General features: G+C 44.8%; 1 protein-coding gene across 2 annotated transcripts in view; it reads right to left on the reverse strand.

Moving 5' to 3' along the window:
* PRR5L (proline rich 5 like) overlaps window positions 1–19,884 on the reverse strand; it is a 105,871-nt gene extending 85,987 nt beyond the window's left edge. The window contains exon 1 of one of the 2 annotated variants that reach the window (XM_089677341.1): window positions 19,707–19,884. The gene's annotated coding sequence lies outside the window, so the exon portion shown is untranslated. Of the gene's footprint in view, window positions 1–9,640; window positions 9,758–19,706 lie in introns of those variants that run through there. The other variant, XM_089677342.1, reaches the window with a different exon arrangement.
* Between the last annotated feature and the right edge of the window lie 950 nt (window positions 19,885–20,834).

Genomic DNA, 20,834 nt, shown 5'->3' on the forward strand with positions numbered 1-20,834 from the left:
TTGCGCAGTCATGCAACACTGCACCCAAATGAAATTTACGTCCTTTTTCCCCCAACAAATTGAGCTTTCTTTCAGTGGTATTTGATCGCGTGTGCATTTAAAAAAAAAAAAAAAATTTGGAGGAAAAAAAAATATATTTTTGACTATTTGTTATAAAACATGTCCAGTAAAAAAAAATTGAAAAAATCAAATTTCGTCATAAATGTTGGCCAAAATGTATTCGGTGACATGTCTTTGCTAAAAAAAAATCCCAATACGTGTAAATTAATTGGTTTACCTGAAAGTTATAACGTCTACAAACGGCGGTATATATACTGGAATTATTTTTTTTTTTACTAGTAATGGTGATCAGCGACTTATAGCGGGACTGCGGCGGGCATTCTGAAAATGGGGGAAATGGACTAACTGCCACTGACATCCCCAGTGACACCAATACAGTGATCAGTGGGGTGATCAAAGGGTTAACTGTGTGCTGGGAGTGTTTTACTGTCAGGCGATGTCAGTGTGCTTCAATGTAAGCACACTGTTCTGGACGGCTGTATTGTTCAGTCATCCAGAGCAGTGTGCCAGAGCTGACAGGGAGGAGGGCTGTTAGTAAACAAAACAGTCCTCCTTCCCGTCGGAAATCACGGACGCCAGCAAGTAATTACCAGCCGGGACCCGGTGATTGACAGCCTCAGCCGCGAATGGCAGTGCAGGTAGGGTGCTCGCACGCGCCCCCTACTGGGAAATGCACAATCACGTATATATACACATGATTTTCCGCACCCCTGCCACCCTGTAGCAGTATTTCTGCTATAGGGCAGCGCGGAAGTGGGTAAAATATTTTTTGTTGCCGTTTTTTTCTGTGTAGGTATTTGTGTCATGTTTTGTTTATGTGTAAGAAAAATTTTAACTTAAAAAGAAATATTTGATTAAAAATAAGAACATGGTTGTGGGGAGAGTGCAGAGAAGCCCCATGCACTTGAATGGGTCGCATGCAGCAGGCAGTAGGGTCTGCTGAATGCACTGGGCGTAAATTCCTGTGGCCATGGCATGTGTACACCCGCAGCCATTGCATTTGAAAGCTCAAGGGGGATTGGTTGGGGGTGGTAAAAATGTGGCTCAGCAGAGGAGGGTACACATGGCAACAGAGTGATAGGTTCCTGCTGCCATAAGTCAAATTGCTGGGAGGAAAAAGCAGAGGTGTGGTTTGCTGGGCGTTGTGTGTGTCTGTGGACGCACACAGCACCAGCCAGGAGAAAGTACATATGGGTGTCTCCCTAGCAGCTGGCTAGCTGTAGACACATTCACAAACAGGCTGGGGGGCCAGCTGCAGAAAAACAAAGGAGGCAGTAAAAAAAAAAAAAAAAAAAAAAACAATCATAGGAATCTTCCTTTAATGTAAGCAAAGTAAAGGTTTACCATCACTTATATGTAAACCCAACATTTCATATTCCTGATATGTGCCTGCTGTACCATGTAAGTGTATGAAAAAATATTCTGTTATCTTTGTATTACTTCCTTTGTGTGAAATTCCTTGCGTTTCTGCCAGTCCCTCTGCTTTCCTATTAAAAAACAAAAAAAACATAAAAAAACAAACTGACCACACTAGGCATGAGAACAAGGCATGGTCAGTTCTCTGGCTGTGCTGAGAACTAAGCCTGCTTTTCTTTAATGTTCAGACTTGTGCTGACATCCCCTTGCACAGCCATTCACTTGGAAGATAATTGTACCGCTGTTTCTCATCCCCTGGGAAAATCAGTGTCCTGACGTTTCTCCTCCCCCGGGAAGATCAGTGTGCTGATGTTTCTCCTCCCCCCCGAAGATCAGTGTTCTGATGTTTCTCCTCCCCAGGGAAAATCAGTGTATGATATTTCTCCTCCCCCAGGAAGATCAGTGTATGATATTTCTCCTCCCCCGGGAATATCAGTGTATGATATTTCTCCTCCCCCGGGAAGATCAGTGTTCCGATGTTTCTCCTCCTCTGGGAAGATCAGTGTATGATGTTTCTCCTCCTCTGGGAAGATCAGTGTCTGATGTTTCTCCTCCTCTGGGAAGATCAGTGTCTGATGTTTCTCCTCCTCTGGGAAGATCAGTGTCTGATGTTTCTCCTCCTCTGGGAAGATCAGTGTCTGATGTTTCTCCTCCTCTGGGAAGATCAGTGTCTGATGTTTCTCCTCCTCTGGGAAGATCAGTGTATGATGTTTCTCCTCCTCTGGGAAGATCAGTGTATGATGTTTCTCCTCCCCCGGGAAGATCAGTGTTGCGATGTTTCTCCTCCCCCAGGAAATTCAGTATACTGATGTTTCTCCTCCCCCCGGGAAGATCAGTTTCTCCTCCCCCAGCTCCTTATGCAGCTGAGAACAGAGGGTATGTGATCACTATAAAAGGGGGAAAAGGGTATTTATAATGTTTTTTATATGTATACACACCATTTTACCTTTCATTTTAATTTTAAACTGAATGGGTTGCTTTACAAGGTGAAGGCTCACATATACTTTAGGTATGTAGCAGGGGCGGACTGACCATTGGGGATCTCGGGCACTGCCCGAGGGCCCAGGGTCAGTAGGGGGCCCCATGAGATGCCCCTAGTACCTTTCATAGGCTTTTTTGAGTGTGGTTTGAGTGTGGGCAAGGACACAGGGGCCCCATGATCCCCTATTGCCCGGGGGCCCCATGAGTTGTCAGTCCACCCCTGGTATGTAGGTTGGCAAACTAACCTCTTCTGAAAAAGATAGTTCCTTGTTTGTCATTTCGATCCCAGAGCTTCAATGCTTTCCAAATCACTGAATTTAAACCCGTATGCAGATCTCGGAAAGTATCGAAGTGCATGGGAATGACAGCCAGGCAGCGAGCATTTCCAGAAGGTGATCAGTAAGGGCAGCCTCTCCTGACTCACAGGTTCACTTTATCATTTGTCGGCTTTGCACAACACTTGGCAACATTAGCCGTGTTTATGGAATACAAGAGTAGATGTCATTTCTGACACACAGGACTCACTATAATGAATTATTATTTGCAGTAATTACTTGTTATTCTCTTTCCCCGAGTTCCTCTTTTTGGCTTCCCGTGTGAAGTTACTCATCATCAGTGTCATTATAAAAGTAGTAAACATTTTGTGACACCTATTCAGGCACACAGAGAGCGAAAGAGTCAAAAGATTCTGTGTGATTAAGTCCAGACAAAAAGAAAAGCAAAACAGACAAGTGACAGATACAACAACCATCACAAAGCCCTTCACAGATTTAGAGAGGTATTAAACCAGGGGCGGACTGACAACTCATTGGGCCCCCGGGCAATAGGGGATCATGGGGCCCCTGTGTCCTTGCCCAAACTCAAAAAAAGTCTGGGAAAAAGGTATCAGGGGCATCTCATGGGGCCCCCTACTGACCCCGGGCCCTCGGGCAGTGCCCAAGTTTCCAAATGGTACCAGGGGCATCTCATGGGGCCCCCTACGGACCCCGGGCCCTCGGGCAGTGCCCAAGTTTCCAAATGGTACCAGGGGCATCTCATGAGGCCCCCTACTGACCCCGGGCCCTCGGGCAGTGCCCAAGTTTCCAAATGGTACCAGGGGCATCTCATGGGGCCCCCTACTGACCCCGGGCCCTCGGGCAGTGCCCAAGTTTCCAAATGGTACCAGGGGCATCTCATGGGGCCCCCTACTGACCCCGGGCCCTCGGGCAGTGCCCAAGTTTCCAAATGGTACCAGGGGCATCTCATGGGGCCCCCTACTGACCCCGGGCCCTCGGGCAGTGCCCAAGTTTCCAAATGGTACCAGGGGCATCTCATGGGGCCCCCTACTGACCCCGGGCCCTCGGGCAGTGCCCAAGTTTCCAAATGGTACCAGGGGCATCTCATGGGGCCCCCTACTGACCCCGGGCCCTCGGGCAGTGCCCAAGTTTCCAAATGGTCAGTCCGCCCCTGTATTAAACCCAAAAGCAAACATTTATTATATTGCAGCTTACCAGTTCTTAGATGTTCTTTAGTTTCCTTTTTATTTTTATCTTCTGTTTTCATCTAGTGATTCAGCGATCAACTCAGTTCAAGCTCTCCAGCAGAATGTCTCAATTTAGGCTAGGTTCACATCTGTGCGGGTGGTGCCGCCTCGGATCCGCACAAAAATCCGTGCAACTGCACCACCCACACAGAAGAATGCGGGTGCCATTAATTCTAATGGTATGCCACCCGCATTGGAAATCGCAACCACACAGGTTCCCGTGTCAGCTGCGGTCTCTAAAAAAGTGAAGGGACTTCCCTGCGTGTCCCGGGACACGGGAGTCTATTCAACTGAATGGGCTCTCGTGCCCGCACAAAACGCGTCCCATGCAGTCGCATGCATGTGAACCAGGGCTTACTTGGATGAGGCAATCCATTTACCACTGAAGGGGGCGATTAGAATTTTTAGCATTTATTTTTTCATGTAAAAATCTTTATTCCAAAAGGAAAAACAAAACCAAAGACACTGTTTTCTGATTCTAAAGTTTTAGGTGGAGTTTGGCTTCAATTTGTTATTGTATTTAAATCTCCCAATACATTTAACACTACCATCCCCCCAGACTGACGATGCTGCTGTCTGCTGTGTCCTGTGCTCATTCCTCCAGTGTTGTGTCTCACTAATACCGGAGGTGTGTTACTGGCCAGATCACCAAGTGAAAATAGATGGGAAAAAAGACAAAAATAAAATAATAAAAAAAAACACATCTAAAGATTGGTAAGTTGCAATAGAATAAATATTTGGCTTTGCGTTTGCTACGGCTTTATTCATTGATTGTTACCTGTGAGGAAGGATATACAAACCTTCATTTTTTTTTTTTTTACATAAGCGAGACAAATGTCCATGGATTCAAAGGACAAAAATAAATGAAAAAAAAATGTTGCATCAAACCTGCAGCTGAACCAGAAAAAAAAAAAAAGCAAAAACACTTGTCAACTGTTGTCCAATTTTGGGAACAATCCTTCCATCCCCAAAGGCACTTGGATACTTCCAGGCCATCAATCTATGATGTTATGATCTATATTTTAATAGGCAGTTGTATTTTGTGCTTCTAGAAAAACATCCAGACTTTTTTTTTAAACAATCTACTGAATAGGCTAGAACTAGCTCTTTTGGAAGTTTATGCCACTTTTTTACAGCTCTTACCGTGAAGAAGTTTTCCTGTATGTGGAGGTTAAACCTCTTCTCCAGGAAAAAGAGTGCCACTTTGTCATTTGTTATGACCTGAAGATTTACTATTTGTACGTTTTATAGGTGAACGTCTCTTCTCGAGGAAGTATACATTCAGTTCAGTTAATTGTTCCTCATAGTTGAGCTCCTCTATGCCCCCTATTGCTTTAGTTGCTCTTTTCTGCACTCTCTCCAGTTCCACAACATCCTTTTTGTAAACTGGTGAATAAGATATGTGTATGGTGGAGGTGATACTCAATGTATGTCTAAGGTCACAGAAAACCCCCCCCCAAAAAACCAAACACTGTTGAGGTTGTCCATTGATAGGCTGTGCGTGATGAAGGCCACTATGGCAGAAGGTCCTAGCACTTTGGTGGTTTGGGCAACAACTAGAAGATGCCTCTCTGCCCACCGGGAGATATCTGCCCTCTTCAACATCTTTGGTAGTAGTAGGTTTCTCTAAGGCCCCTTTCACACAGGCTTTCCATATGTCCGTTTTTCATCTGTCCGTTTACAGATGAAAAATGGACCACTATGTACTTCTATAGACTTGCAGATGTAAACAGATGAACATCTTTTTACATCCCTTAATGTCCGCATCTGTTAACATCTGTTTTTTTGAACGGAAGAAAACCCTATTTTTCTTCCACAAAAAAACCTGAAACGGACAAAAAACGGATGTCAATGGATGTAAACGGATCAAAAATGGATGTACATGGATGAAAATAGATAAAAAACAGATGTAAACCAATGTAAACAGATTAAAAAAAGGATGTAAACGGATAAAAAATGGATGTATTCGAATGAAAAATAGATGTAAACCAATGTAAACGGATGAAAACAGATGTAAACCAATCTAAACGAATGAAAAACAGATGTAAATGGCTGAAAAACGGATGTAAACCAATGTAAATGGATGTAAACAGATCGAAAACAGATGAAAACCAATGTAAACAGAAAAAAAACAGATCGAAAACAGATGAACATGAAAAATAGATGTAAACCAATGTAAACGAATGAAAAACAGATTTAAATGGCTGAAAAACAGATGTAAACCAATGTAAATGGATGCAAACGGATCAAAAAGGGATGAAAACCAATGTAAACGGAGGAAAAACGTATGTAAACTCATCTGTTTTTTCTTCGGAAAAACGTGACTGAACTGAAGAAAAAAAATGGAACGTTTGTGTGAAAGGACCCTAACTTTGATGCTTTTCTAACTTTTAATGCATGTAAAAAAAACAAAAAAACAAGCCATATGCACTCCAATGACCAAGGTCAACCCAGACCCTCCTCCATCGTGTGACACATCTCATCCAAACAGGGCTTAGTCATAGAGAACTCCTTTTCAACTAAGACATCTTGACCGTTATTTCTATGTTTCTGTAACTTTAAATATATGCTAAAAACAAGAGTCCAGCTGTATACTGATGACTAAGGTCCACCCAGACCCTCCTCCAGGGAACGCATTTCACCCAAACAGGGCTTCGGTATAGAGAACTTCTTTTTGACGAAGGCATCCTGAACATCTAGTTGTACATTTCTTTAAACACGTTAAGAACCCAGACCCTCCTCTTATACATTTCATCCAAACAGGGCTTAGTCATAGAGGACTCCTCTACAGCTATGACCAGGTTGGGTGAAATGCATCAGTGGAAGGGTCTGGGTGGACCTTCTGTGTTCAGAATAAAGTCAATTCAAGCTGATGTCATTGGAATGCATTCAGGATGAGCGCCATTAAGCTGGCACCTCAAGCTTCTACATGTAGTTGTACATTTCTCCAACCTAAAATATGTGCTAAAACACAAGAATCTGACTGCACTCCAATGACCGAGGTCCACCCAGTGTCTCCTCCACTGAAGCATTTCATCCAAATAGAGCTCATAGAAGGCTCCTTTTCGGCTACAGACATCTTGAACATTTAGTATGTTTCTAGAACTTTAAATATATGCTAAAAACAAGAGTCAAGCTGAACTCCAATGACCAAGGTCTACCTAGACCCTCCTCTGATGTATACATTTCACCCAAACAGGGTTTAGGTATAGAAGACTCCTTTTAGTCTAAGACATCCCAAACATCTAGTTTTACGTTTCTAGAACTTTAAATATATGCTAAAAACAAGAATCCAGCAGCACTCCCAATGACCAAGGGTCAGCCAGATCCTCCTCCATCTGATGCGTTTTATCCAAACAGGGCTTACTCAGGAGGACTCCTCTACGACTAAGACCAGGTTGGGTGAACTGCATCAGTGGAAGAGTTTAAGTGGGCCTTCTGTGTTCAGAACAATAAAGTTTGCCCAAGCTGATGTCATTGGAGGGCATTCAGGCTCTTCATTTTTACACATGGGGAGCCGAGACAAGCTCCATTCAGTTGGCACCCCAAACTTCAACATCTAGTCCTAGGATTCTCGAAGGGTAGATTTAGACATGGGTCTAAAGCTCTCTTGCCTCTGAAGCCCGATCAGCATTAGGATCGCCCATCAGAAGGTACTGACAGGTGATGCAGAAGTGATGCCTCCTCACCACCTGTTTTAACCCCATTTTTAGTGGCAACTGCATCGCAACCATGTGCATTGCAGTTTTGGTGCATTTGTGGGGCTTCCCCATTGACCTGCATATGTAGAGTTCGGTGGGCTTTCTGCCCGCTAAGTGGTACACGTCGGGTCAACTTTGCCGCAGCCACAAAACATCACAGCCATGGCATGTGAACATCCCTGGCCTTTGCCTATTGCAGCTTACGGGGTGGGGGGGTGGGGGGGGGGGGGTTGGCGGGCAGCAAAAATGCCGCTCAAGTTCACATTTTTGTCTCCCTCTAACTGCAAGTCTAAACAAGGCCGAACTTAAAATATGCGCTAATCTAGCTGCACTCCCAATGACCAAGTTCCACCCAGACCCTCCCCTGCTGATGCATTTCATCCAAATAAGACACAGTCATAGCAGGTTCCTCTACGACTAAGACCAGGTTGGATGAAATGTGTCAGAGGAAGGGTCTAGGTCAGGGGTGGGCAAACTTTTTGACTTGAGGGCCGCAATGGGTTCATATATTGGACCCGGGGGCCGGACCAAGAGTAGATGAATGATGTGTATGTGTGAATTAATATAAATTAAATTACCTTTGCTCCGCGCGTTCCTCTCGCAGTGTTCCCGCGCCGTTCCGGTCTTCAGGGCGGACTGTGAGAGGAGCCTAGCTCCCCTCACGTTCGTCACGCTGCCCCGCCTACACACATCCTGACAGCCAATCACTGGCTATCAGGATGTGAGTGGCAGCGAGACTGGCCAATCATTGCATTTGAGCGCGCTGAATGATGCAAATGTTTGCCTGCCCTGGCTGTTTTTTTTTTTGTATCACGCTCCGCAGGCCGGATTAAAAGGTCCGCCGGGCCGTAGTTTGCCCATTCCTGGTCTAGGTAGACCTTCTGTGTTCTGTGCTTAGATCAATAAAGTTGTTTGAAGCTGTTGTCACTAAAGTGCATTCATTTTCTTCATTTTACACATAGGGAGCTAGAACAAGCTCCATTCACCTGGCACCTCCATCCACAGATGTGGGCAGATCAGGGATAAGGAGTTTTTCTCATTGAAGGTTTTTCAAATATATGCTGCCAAGGCTTGCGTCCAGCATATGAGCATTTTAAAAAATGTTTTATTATATTACGTAGTATATAAGAAAATTATATTACCTCTTTAAAGTGTTACTAAACCCAGGACCCCGCATTCACTATATCCGGTCTCCCCGGACCCCGAATTCACTATATCCGGTCTCCCCGGACCCCGAATTCACTATATCCGGTCTCCCCGGACCCCGAATTCACTATATCCGGTCTCCCCGGACCCCGAATTCACTATATCCGGTCTCCCCGGACCCCGAATTCACTATATCCGGTTTCCCCGGACCCCGAATTCACTATATCCGGTCTCCCCGGACCCCGAATTCACTATATCCGGTCTCCCCGGACCCCGAATTCACTATATCCGGTCTCCCCGGACCCCGAATTCACTATATCCGGTCTCCCCGGACCCCGAATTCACTATATCCGGTCTCCCGGACCCCAAATTCACTATATCCGGTCTCCCCGGACCCCGCATTCACTATATATGGTCTCCCAGGACCCCGCATTCACTATATCTGGTCTCCCCGGACCCGCATGCACTATATATGGTCTCCCCGGACCCCGCATTCACTATATCTGGTCTCCCCGGACCCCGCATGCACTATATCTGGTCTCCCCGGACCCTGCATTCACTATATCTGGTCTCCCAGGACCCTGCATTCACTATATCTGGTCTCTCTGTACCCTTCATTCACTATATCTGGTCTCCCAGGACCCTGCATTCACTATATCTGGTCTCCTGTACCCTGCATTCACTATATCTGGTCTCTCTGTACCCTTCATTCACTATATCTGGTCTCCCCGGACCCCGCATTCACTATCTAGTCTCCCACAGTACACAGAACATGGAAATACAATTATTTTATTAAATATAAACTGCTAAATACCTTTTCTCATCAGCAGTTACAGCAGTCTTGTGACTTCTATCAATGTCCAGCAGAGCAGTGGTTAAAGCTTGTAGGAGGACTTTTCTTTCTGTTCTAGGAGGATACAGGACCCCTGACCCTCTGTCTGGACTGTGCTGATCAAATGCACTCTCCCAAGGAAAAAAAAAAAAAAAAACTCTCTAGCAGTAAACACCAAACTGAGCATGTGCAGCTTGCCCAGATTGGAGAAAGTAGAAGAAGGAGAGGATCAGGAGAAGACAGGATAAAACAGCCTTTTTACACAATGCAGAGGATTAACCCCTTAGGTTCCACAGTGAGTATAACCAGCATGCTTTACTGCATCTACAGACTGATTTTACTGTTGTGGGTTTAGTAAGACTTTAATAGACATTCCTCTATAGGGGTAATTGGGGCAGAGGTTCTACCCCCAAAAACTACTAAAGTGTTAGGAGCTGGATCACCAATGGATGTGGTCACCCCAGGTGAGAGTTTAATTTAAAATATATATATATATATATATATATATATATATATACATACACATACAGTTGTGACCAAAATTATTCAACCCCCACTGAAATTGAGTGTTTTGGCCAGTTTGACATTGCTTTTGATCATTCAGTCATCTTGCTTACATTTACATTAAAGAGGCACTTGTAGGTCAGACAAATATAACATAACAGTTATAATGAAATAACCACAAATGTCTTTTCTGTGCTCACAGCATTATCAGTTTTATTCAACCCCCAAGTGACATTCAATCTTAGTACTTAGTACAGCATCCTTTTACAGTTATAACAGCTTTTAAACGTGAAGCATAGCTTGACACAAGTGTCTTGCAGCGATCTACGGGTATCTTCGCCCATTCTTCATGGGCAAAGGCCTCCAGTTCAGTCACATTCTTAGGCTTGCGCACTGCAACTGCTTTCTTTAAGTCCCACCAGAGGTTCTCAATCGGATTTAAGTCTGGTGACTGCGATGGCCACTCCAAAATGTTCCAGCCTTTCCTCTGCAACCATGCTCTAGTGGACTTGGAGGTATGCTTGGGATCATTGTCCTGTTGAAAGGTCCAACGTCTCCCAAGCCTCAGGTGTGTGACGGACTGCATCACGTTTCCATCCAATATCTCCTGGTACTGAAGAGAATTCATGGTACCTTGCACACGCTGAAGCTTCCCTGTACCTGCAGAAGCAAAACAGCCCCAAAGCATGATTGACCCTCCACCATGCTTCACAGTAGGCAAGGTGTTCTTTTCATCATAGGCCTTGTTCTTCCTCCTCCAAACATAGCGTTGATCCATGGGCCCAAACAGTTCTAATTTTGTTTCATCAGTCCACAGAACACTATCCCACAACTTTTGTGGTTTGTCCACATGGCTTTTGGCATACTGCAGTCGACTCTTCTTATTCTTTGGAGACAGCAAGGGGGTACGCCTGGGAGTTCTGGCACGGAGGCCTTCATTACGCAGTGTGCGTCTTATTGTCTGGGCTGAAACTTCTGTACCCACATCTGACAAATCTTTTCTCAGTTCCTCAGCAGTCACACGGGGACTTCTCTCCACTCTACGCTTCAGGTAGCGCACAGCAGTCGAAGTCAGCATCTTCTTTCTGCCACGACCAGGTAGCGTTTCAACAGTGCCCTTTGCCTTGAATTTGCGAATGATGCTTCCTAAGGTGTCTCTTGGTATGTTTAACATCTTTGCAATCTTCTTATAGCCATTGCCCTTCCTGTGAAGAGAAATCACCTCTTCTCTTGTCTTCCTGGACCATTCTCTTGCCTTCACCATGTTTGTAACCACACCAGTAAATGTCTAGAAGGAGCTGAGTATCACAGTCATTTTAAAGCTGCCTAATTGGTGCTTATTATGCTTGATTGCTGCTCGGTGACATCCACAGGTGTTTTCAATACCTGATGGAAAGCACCTGTATGAACCTCTGTTCTTCAGAGTGGTAGTCTTTAAGGGGTTGAATAATTGTGGCAATGAAGAAACCACATAAGAACCATTTACTACTGTATTACATAAACAATTGATGTCATTTTAGTTGCATTTGGGTAGTTACAACGTCCTTGTAGGATTTGATTCTGAATACAATTCCAAATGTACACTATAGTCCCTAAACCCCTTTACAGCATTGGGGGTTGAATAATTTTGGTCACAACTGTACATACATACATACATACACACACACATATAGAAAATCAGATACCACCATAAAGTGTGACACTGTTGAAATAACAAGACTGATTGACACTTTTACCTCCTGTAATCACAGAGGAAGAGTCACTAACATAGAACTTGAGACCCTATTGAAAAAAAATGTTGTGTCCATGACCTCCCTCTGTGTCATTTCATGCTGGCCGATAGCAGTGTGTGCAAAAGCAAATCTGAAGACACTCAGGTGACATCATAAGAGCTGAAAGTCTGTGGTTCAGACCACGAATGCCAAAACAAGCCGAATAGCAGGTGTGGTCGCATACAGATACTCAATTTTTCAAAAGCACCACTTTCATTGAAAATCAATGTCACCTAACAGCAAAAAAAGCCATTTTGTAATATAACATTATAACTATTAAAAATATATATTTATTTCCATTTCAATCTGCAGAAGCTATAGAAGAAAATTTAGCTTGTTTTTTATCACTTTCCAGACAACTACACAGAGAGTGAAGTCAAATCACAGGCATCCCCTGCACAACCATTCATCTTTGATCATTTTTAACCGCTTCCCCGCTGCCCTATAGCACAAATACTGCTACAGGGCGGCGCAAAATCACTCAGACACACACACACGCGGACTGACCATTTGGAAACTCGGGCAGTGCCCAAGGGCCCGGGGTCAGTAGGGGGCCCCATGAGATGCCCCTGGTACTTTTTTCATAGGCTTGAGTTTGGACAAGGACACAGGGGCCCCATGATCCCCTATTGCCCGGGAGCCCCATGAGTTGTCAGTCCGCCCCTGCTCGAGGTAAAGAACAACGAACCCTATGTCATGTATATACAGTGCATAGATTTTAGCAAAACATTGCAGATCCTTATCTTCTCTCTCTTCGGGAGATAATGATTTAAGCCTTTCAAGCATTTTCATGAAATGTCTGCTAAATGGAAAGGATTTCTAACCTCGCTATTATCGCCTGATCAAGTTGAGCATTGTATTACCAAAGCTGCAGTCTCCACTTGCTGTATGCATACAAAAGATTTAACTCCCCGCCCTCCAGAGGATTTACCCCCCTTCCGGACCAGGCCATTCTTTGCGATACATCGCTGCTTTAATTTAATTGACCATTGCACGGTCATGCAACGCTCCACCCAAATTAAATTTACATCCTTTTTTTTTTTAATAGAGCTTTCTTTCGGGGGTATTTGATCACCTGTGCATTTTTGTTTATTTTTTTGCACTATAAACAAAAAAAATTTTGTCTAAAAAAAACCCAATATTTTTTTTATCATACGTATGCAGTAAAAAAATAAAAAAAATAAAATTTTGTATTTCGGCCAAAATGTATTCTGCGACATGTCTTTGCTAAACATTATTCCCAATACGTGTAAATTAATTGGTTTACCTGAAAGTTATAGCGTTTACAAATGGTGGTTTTTTTTTTATACTAGTAATGGTGGCGATCAGCAACTTATAGCGGGACTGCCATGTGAGCATTCTGACACTGGGGGGGAGACTGACTTATACAGTAGCGGCGATCAGCGACTTATAGCGAGACTGCAGCGGGCATTCTGACATGGGGTGGGGAACTGACTTAGTGTCATTGACATCTCCAGTGACACCAATACAGTGATCAGTGCTAATAAAAAACACTGAAGTAGTACTAATGGCACTGGACAGGTAGGGGTTAACATCTGGGGCGATCACAGGGTTAACTGTCTGCTGTGGGAGTGCTTTCCACTGTAAGCACACTAATTTGTACGGCTCTGCAATGCAATGCCATACAAAGCAGTGTGCTGAAGCTGACAGGGGAGAGATCTGTGTTGTATACATAAAGATCTCTCCCCTGTCTGTGATACACGGTGATCTCCGGGAACCGGCGGGGAATCACCAGCCAGGACCCGGTGATCGACAGGTGAGGCCGTCGATGGCGGCGCGGGTATGGCTCACGCGGTCCCCCTACCCGGAGATGCAAAATCACGTAAATATACGTGATTTTGCGCAGCCGTGCCACCCTGTAACAGCATTTCTGCTATAGGGCGGTGGGAAATCAGCTAAACTATGACTCAGTGAGCCAATCACGCAAGCAGGAAAGTACATTTCAGGGGGGTGTTCTGTATGCCATCTCTGTACAGAACATCTCCAGGTTGCCATTACTGAGCATTACGGCGCTGCAGATAGAAGAGGAAAGGTCACTTTTAATAAAATTCCATTACGATATGACTTGAGTCGCAGTTGTATACACTATATTGTTTTTTTATTTTCCATTTTGTTTCCCCAAGAAATTGGAGTTACCCTTTAAAGCTGACCTGCAAGTATGAGCTTTATTGTAAAGATACATTGGTCCAGCTTGAACCGCTGCCATTATGCCGATGGATCGCCGCTGAGGAGGACAACCTCTCTAGTAGTTGCTACTACAGCGATCGATGCAATCTCCCGAGTCCTGTGTGGTTGCTCTACTATACACAGACCACAGGGGGTCACTGGCTACGGTGCACACTTTTGCTCATGGTTTAAAGAAGAAAAAAAAAAATCAGTGCCACTGGCAGTGTGTGTTCCATTGATTGCCAATTGAAGTGGACAGCTTGGTCTGCAGGTGAATGCGAAGAACGTAGATATCAATGAAGGCACAAGCTGAATGTTATTACAAGTATTACCTACATACAGAATACAAGATTTAACCCCAAGTCTAAAAATTAAAATGAGCTCTATTAATACTTAAAGTGTTACTAAACCCACAACAGTAAAATCAGTCTGTATATGCAGTAAAGCATGCTTGTTATACTCACTGTGGAACCTAAGGGGTTAATCCTCTGCATTATGTAAAAATTCTGTTTGATCCCGTCTTCTCTGATTCTCCCCTTCTTCCAGTGTCCCCCTCTTATCTCCTGATAAGACATATCATGTGGAGACACTCTGCACATGCTCAGTTTGGTGTGTATTGCTAGAAAGGTTTTTTTTTTCTTGGGAAAATGGATGTGATCAGCACAGGGCCAATCAGAACTGTCCAGAAATAGGTCAGGGGTTCTGCATCCTCCTAGAGCAAAATGAATACTCCTCTTGCAAGCTTTAACAGGTGCTCGGCTGGACACTGATAGAAGTCACAAGACTGATGTAACTGCTGATGAAAGAAAGTATTTGGCAGTTTACATTTACTAAAATAATTGCATTTCCATGTTGTGTGTACTGTGGGAGACCAGACATAGTGACTGCAGGGTCCGGGGAGAGCGGATATAGTGACTGCAGGGTCCGGGGAGAGCGGATATAGTGACTGCAGGGTCCGGGGAGAGCGGATATAGTGACTGCAGGGTCCGGGGAGAGCGGATATAGTGACTGCAGGGTCCGGGGAGAGCGGATATAGTGACTGCAGGGTCCGGGGAGAGCGGATATAGTGACTGCAGGGTCCGGGGAGAGCGGATATAGTGACTGCAGGGTCCGGGGAGAGCGGATATAGTGACTGCAGGGTCCGGGGAGACCGGATATAGTGACTGCAGGGTCCGGGGAGACCGGATATAGTGACTGCAGGGTCCGGGGAGACCGGATATAGTGACTGCAGGGTCCGGGGAGACCGGATATAGTGACTGCAGGGTCCTGGGTTTAGTAACACTTTAACCTGACCATAATATTAAAGCCCAAGTCTGGGAAATCTAAAAACGTCACCCATGCAGTGAGGCTGCCCCCACATTGCAGGGGTAAACTGCTCATTTAGTCTAAGGGAGAGTAAAAGTACTTTTACTTACCTGATCCTCCTCTCCCCCAGCGGACGTTGCTCCCCCATGTTCCTGAGGTGGACTGTCCCATTATGTCATCACATCTAGTGTAGGGCTATGGTCCCTGCAACAGTCTTGAGAATGGAGCATATGGGAGAAGATGCTGCAGGGACCGGTCTAGCAACGCAGAGGAGAGGAGGGTCGGGTAAATAGATTTCTTTTCTATGCCCTCAAACTTAAAGCAGTTAACCCTTGCAATGCCATCTCAGTCCCACTGAATGGAGGGTTTTCAAGTGTCCTGAAGTTCAGCTTTAAAGTCCCCTTCACATTGCTCTGCGCATTGCTTTACTGCATGCAAATTAATGTGGAGTATTTTGCGCATTTGCGTGCATTAAGGCAGCCAATTTATTTTGTCCACAAAAAAACAAAAAAAACAAACACAGACCTGTCTTCCCTTTCTATGCACCACACCACCAGTGCTTCCATCTGTGCTGTGTGATGTAATGCAATGCATGTGCATTGGGCTGGTATTCACACTACATCACATTCCACCACACTGCCAAACGGTGCCATACTGCGTGTTGCAATAAAGTGCGGTAAAAGTGCATTTTAATCACATTACAACAATGCGCAGATTTAATGCCAGCTTACAAAAGAAAAAAAAAAAAACTTTAATAAGATAAATACAGTGGCTTCCTTTCTATGTAATGGGGCTTAGGATAGGGGGAGGTGTTTAAACACACTTCCTTGCCTAGGGTGACAACACTCACTATATACTATCTGTGGACTAACAGCGTTGTCACCCAAAAAAACAGGAAGTGTGTTAGGACCATAAAACACCTCCTCAGCCTCATCTCCACAGGGGGGGAGGGGGGGGGGGCGTTCTGATGCAGTTCACAGGGATAATTGAAAAGGAAGCTGACGCTGCTAAAGAGAACACTCAGAAACGTTCAAGCTCGCTGGATCTCTGGCAGGATCGCTACATTTCTGTGCTTATCAACAGAGAAAACAAACACTTTCAATGACATATTGACCAAAAGGAAGCAAATAAGTGATGCTTAAAGCTACATATGCTTTAAGAGACAGTTGGAGTAACAGCACTCAGCTAATGAGAGCTCCCTCTACTGGTAGGTCTTGACATCCCTATATTTAATACCTAATCTGATCATACCATTTAAAGTTATAAAGATACATAGAGGAGCTGCCATTGCTGGCCTTGTTCAGAAAAGGTTACTTGCCAGGCTGCTATCCTGACTCTGGCTTCCATATTTTGAGTTACTGACCCAAAACAGGTATACATATTCAAACAGAACTTTACTCACCTCCGTTCCAACGGAATCGCAATCTTCTTGGACAGCTTCCTCTGGGTTTCGGATCTTAGGCCATCCTGATTGGCCTGGCCAGGATGACGCAACTCCCATGATTGCGCATGGGAGTTGATTCATCCTGGCACCAGCAGATGGTGGGATTGTACACAGAGCTGAGTATGCACATGGGTGTTCACTCAATCTGGTGGATTCTTGATATGTATACTGAGCTGCACATGTGCACGGGAGTTTATTCATTACAGCACCCAGCAGATGCCAGAACTGTACACTGAGCTGCACATGTGCACGGGAGTTTATTCATTACAGCACCCAGCAGATGCCAGAACTGTACACTGAGCTGTACATGTGCACGGGAGTGCATTCATCCTGGCACCCAGCAGATGCCAGGCCAGTACACTGAGCTGCACATGTGCACGGGAGTGCATTCATCCTGGCACCCAGCAGATGCCAGGCCAGTACACTGAGCTGCACATGTGCATGGGAGTTCATTCATTTTGGCACCCAGCAGATGCCAGGCCAGTACACTGAGCTGCACATGTGCACGGGAGTGCATTCATCCTGGACCAAGCAGATGCCAGGCCAGTACACTGAGCTGCACATGTGCACAGGAGTGCATTCATCATGGCACCCAGCAGATGCCAGGCCAGTACACTGAGCTGCACGTGTGCACGGGAGTGCATTCATCCTGGCACCCAGCAGATGCCAGGCCAGTACACTGAGCTGCACGTGTGCACGGGAGTGCATTCATCCTGGACCAAGCAGATGCCAGAACTGTACACTGAGCTGTGCATGCGCATGAGAGTGCATTCACCCCAGTACTTGGCAAATACCAGGATTGTACAATGAGCTAAGAATGCAAACAGGAATGCTTTCATCCTGACACCCAGCAGATGCCAGAAATGTACAATGATCTCTGCATACACGAGAGGTCATTTATCCTGGTTCCTGGCAAATACTACGATTGTACAATGAGCTAAGAATGAACACAAGAGGCCATTCCTCCCAGCACCAGGTAGATGCCAGGATTGTACACTGAGCTGTCCCTGCACATGGACATTCATTTATCCTGACAGATGCTGGATACATACACTGGGATGCGCATGTGCACAGCATTTTAATCATCCTGGCACCCTGCAGATGTCAGGATTGTACAGTGAGCTGCACATGCAGTTCATTCATCCTAGCACACGGCGAATGCTGAATATGTACTCTGAGCTGCGCATGCACACAGAAATGCATGCACACAGAAGTATATTCATCCTGGCACCTAACAGAAACCAGGATTGTACACTGAGCTGCGCATGCACTCAGAAATACATTCATCCTGGCACCTAACAGAAGCCAGGATTGTACACTGAGCTGCGCATGCACAGAAATATATTCATCCTGGCAACTAACAGAAGCCAGGATTGTACTCTGAGCTGCGCATGCACACAGAAAAACATTCATCCTGGCACCTAACAGAAGCCAGGATTGTACACTGAGCTGCGCATGCACACAGAAATACATTCATCCTGGCACCTAACAGAAGCAAGGATTGTACACTGAGCTGCGCATGCACACAGAAATACATTCATCCTGGCACCTAACAGAAGCAAGGATTGTACACTGAGCTGCGCATGCACACAGAAATACATTCATCCTGGCACCTAACAGAAGCCAGGATTGTACTCTGAGCTGCGCATGCACACAGAAATATATTCATCCTGGCACCTAACAGAAGCCAGGATTGTACACTGAGCTGCGCATGCACACAGAAATACATTCATCCTGGCACCTAACAGAAGCCAAGATTGTACTCTGAGCTGCGCATGCACACAGAAATACATTCATGCTGGCACCTGACACCAGGATTGTACACTGAGCTGCGCATGCACACACAAATACATTCATCCTGGCACCTAACAGAAGCCAGGATTGTACTCTGAGCTGCACATGCACAGCTCAGTGTACACTTTAGAAAGTTTGCAAGGATGAAGAAAAAAATCCTTACTGCAGAAGGTACAATACAAAAAAAAAAACTAAAAAAAACCCCAAAAATTACACACATCACGCACTTCTTGCAAAATTTAAAATTTTTCCAATTTTAATTTTAAATTCAAATTTAATATTTGCAGTAAAATCCCGTTTTAAGAATAAGATCACTGTGCAAACATATACAGATCCAGGGACTAATGTGGAGCACAGAGGGACACTCCATTATACCATGACTCCTCCACTGGTGTATAATACAAGGTCAGGTCATCAATAACAGAGAAATGGCCTAGATCTCCCCAACCTGTAGAATGCACCACCCCTAGCCTACTGTCATTTGACTGGTTCTCTTTATATATTTGTGAAAAGAAAAAAAAAAAGAAGCAATCAACCGTTACAAACGAGCGATCATTTTAACCTACGATTGACTAAAATGTAAAATCAGGGAGAAATCTGCAAAAGCATAGAAAGGGAGGACGATTCTCATCTATACAGCAGCAGATGTAGCAAAGAGCATTATATTCCCATAGCAGTAATCCATTCTAATAATACATGGAGCTTCCTATACAGTCACAGCTTTCATTCTATTTAATGCATCAGATGGAGCTGCATTATGTTGCATGCTGTATGTACACCTCTCTAAAAAGTATAACCCCCCCCCTGGTGGGTCACCTTACCACTCCAAGCACATGTATTACCAGTTATATGTAAATATTTCCTTGTGATCATAAACAACTAAAAACAAAACAAACTGTTACAACTCCAAATTGTTACAATAACTCTACAATTTGTCTAAAATAACAAAAGTGCCCCCCTGAACCCATCACCATCATTATACCCAGGATACATAGAACACTGGTGGAGACACTATGGTATATGGTTGCTGCTCAGCACTCACCTATAGATGCAGTGGCCCCTGGTGACCCCTCACTGAGCAGATGCAGTGGCCCCTGGTGCTCTCTTACTGAGCAGATGCAGCTGGATTTCCCAGCCTGTGGCCAGCCCAAGGGGTCTACAGTGTTCCTCAGCCTCCTGCAGGAATTTCACACTTAGGAGAGCCCAGCTCTTTTGCTTGTCTGATGTTCTCCACCCCTGAGACTATGCTCTCCACCCCCACCCCCTGTCTGTGTGTATTAACTCCCTCACTCCTCCCTGCCTCTCTCATCTGCTCACTTTGTGGCTATCTCAGGAAGTTTGCATACTCTGACCTTTTTTTTTTGTTGTTGTTACATCACAATGACATGCCTAGTGCAGCCTATAATTGTAATGGTATTGTTGGCATCCTGCACTGAGCCAGGGGGCACCACCTCTGACCCCCCCAGAGAGGACCGAACAAGGGACGCCTGCAGTGCACAGGAGCCAACTGCTGGAATTGCATATATGATACGGCAATCAGACACTTTTACTGGTGATTACAGATAAGGTATCAATTGTAGATCGGAATACTTGCCTGGATGTTAAAGAATTAGTCCACTCAACCGATATTTCAGATTTTGGGTCATTTCCAAAGAGTTTCTTGAACTTTTTAGTGGCAACGACCTTTAAAAAGTATGGAAAATCTTGAGGCACACCGAGGCCAAAATGTAAAAACATTAAATGTTATTTATTTGCCTGGGACAATGTGCGCGACCACTTTGATTAAATTCATTTCACATCAGAATATCCCCTTCACATCAAAGATGTCTCCCGTCACATCCTTCATGAAAGGTAAAAATCCCCCATGGGTCACCTTCCTCTCCATGAAAATGTATTACTAGTTATATATAAATATTTCTCCTACAATGCTTTGTATGTTACAACTCCAAATTGTTACAATAATTCTACTCTGTTATAATTTATCTAAAGAAACAAAATCTATCATCATCATTATACCCAGAATACATGTAATACTGGCGGAGACACTATGGTATATGGTTGCTGCTCAGCACTCACCTATAGGTGCAGTGGCTCCTGGTACCCGCTCACTGAGCAGATGCAGCTGGATCTCCCAGCCTGTGGCCAGCCCAAGGCCCCCCCATCACATCAG

The sequence above is a fragment of the Staurois parvus genome, unplaced genomic scaffold (assembly GCF_062004578.1).
Source record: "Staurois parvus isolate SC_StPar_1 unplaced genomic scaffold, SC_StPar_1.0 ptg000184l, whole genome shotgun sequence".
Taxonomy (NCBI): Eukaryota; Metazoa; Chordata; class Amphibia; order Anura; family Ranidae; genus Staurois; species Staurois parvus.